Source organism: Epinephelus moara, chromosome 8 (assembly GCF_006386435.1).
Source record: "Epinephelus moara isolate mb chromosome 8, YSFRI_EMoa_1.0, whole genome shotgun sequence".
Taxonomy (NCBI): Eukaryota; Metazoa; Chordata; class Actinopteri; order Perciformes; family Serranidae; genus Epinephelus; species Epinephelus moara.
In genome coordinates this window covers 736,672-738,794 of record NC_065513.1, presented here as the reverse complement: position 1 = coordinate 738,794, position 2,123 = coordinate 736,672, and positions in this window count along the sequence as shown.

Sequence of the window (2,123 nt, the reverse complement as noted above, 5' to 3'; positions counted from 1 at the left end):
TTCAGACTTTGTGGCAAGATGAACAACTTTTGGACATGTCCTCAATGTTTGTCCATGCTTAGCCACCAAAAGTAGCTTCCCGCTATTTCCTTTATCCGTGCTATCCACAGTGTCCTGAATGAAGTTGCTGCAACACTTTGGTGTGAAGTGACTGTGGAATGACCACTTTCCTACCTCACAGCAAATACCTAGACTGGACTGACAGCTCCAATCTCCTTCCGAGGTAGGGCTTTAGGTTTGAGTTATCACCAGCAGGCTGACCCTTGATGATTATGTCCATGACTGCATACAAGTCAGGGTCATTGCAAATTTCCCTTTTGACCTGTGCAGCTGAAACAGGTCCTTTGCCACCCCCCGAAGTAAAAATTGTCCACCTTGTTTGACTCTGGCTTTGTGACTGGAAGTGGCAGTGTTACATCCCCGTTTGAGCCAGACAACACATGCCACACACAGCTCTGCTGTCACGGTCCACTGAACCCCGGTCGCAGCCAGTCCTTCCGCTTTTATGGTTCCCCCATTACAAGTGGCTTCAGGTGTGCTCAACCACTAGTAATGAGGGAGAGGCCGGACCTGGAGGACTAAAAAAGGGAAGGGGACACAAAGAAAAACGACACAGGTCAGCGGCATTAACAGGCAGTCTGGATAAACCATCTGCATTGCAGTGAGCGTCAGTCTTGCGATACTTAATGTCATATGAATGCGCTGACAACACGAAAGTCCACCTATGTAGTTGGGATGCAGCGAGTGATTATATACTAGTGTGTGGGCTGAGGACGTTGGTGAGTGGTTAGTGGTCGGTTAGAAGTGTACTTTCTTTCAATAAGTACTGATGGAATTTTCTGACTCCAAAAACAATGCTCAGGGTCTCTAGTTTGAGCTGGGCATAATTAGACTCTTCCTTATTGAATGTCCTTGATGCAAAAGCAATTGGCTTTTCCTCACCACTTGGCAGTATGTGGGAGATAACTGCCCCCACTCCATAGGGAGAGGCTTTGCAAGCGAGTTGTAGAGGAACAGGGTAAAAGTATGTCAGGACCTCTGATGTAGTCAGCACATCTTTTGCCTTTTTTGTCCAAGATATTCCACTGATGGTTGGAAAAACTCACATTTTCCCTTACGGACTCTCAAGCCATATTCTTTCAGTCTTTGGAGAGTAGCATCCAAGTTATGCAGATGCTCCTCGTTGTTCGCTCCAGTGCATAGGATATCATCCAGATAGCACTGCATTCCAGGTAGCCCACTTGGGATTTGTTACATAGCTCGCTGGGGCTGAAGTGATGCCAAAAGGCAGTCTATAGTATCTGTAAAGTCCCTTGTGTGTGACGATTGTCAGCAGTGCACGACTTTTTTTGTCCATATGCATTTGTAGGTAAGTCTGACTGAGGTCGATTTTGCGGAATTTTTGTCCCCCACTCAGTCCAGCAAATAAGTTGTTGATCAGGGATATTGGATATATTGCTTTGCTGCTAGCACCGGGGTCAGGGTTACCTTAAAGTCCCCACAGGTCTGGATTCCCGTCCTTCTTTGGTACTGGAACGATTCGGTGTGGCCTACTCACTGATCGTCACAGGCTCCAAGACTCCAGTCTTGACCAGAGTGTCGAGGTCAGCTTCCACTTTGGGTCTGATAGTGTATGGCACTGGCCTGGCTTTCATAAACACAGGTTTGCTACCAGGTTTGACATGAAGCTTTCATCACAGAAAACCTCCTTGTGTTTTTCCAATATTGCCTGCAGATGATTGGTCCCCTGTGACAGTTTCCTTACAGCTTGCCAGTCGAGCCGGATATCCTTTAGCCATGCCCGGCCCATTATGGCAGGATTATTCCCCTTGGTGACATACACTGGAAGCCTTGCAGTTTGGCCGTTACACTGAACAGTCACATCAGTCATCCCCTTCATGTGTACTGGATGACTAGTATACGTCCTAAAAAACAGTGTCTGAGGGATGTAGGGGCATGCATTTTTCTATATATTTTGTGCGACACTAGTGACGCCTTTGATCCAATGTCTATTTTAGTGTTGGGCACGGCAGTTCTTTAGATGTTACTGAATCTCTAGAATCAGTTCACTAAAAAGATTTGTTCAAAAGATTCGTTCACCGAATCGTTCAATGCTTGGCAGG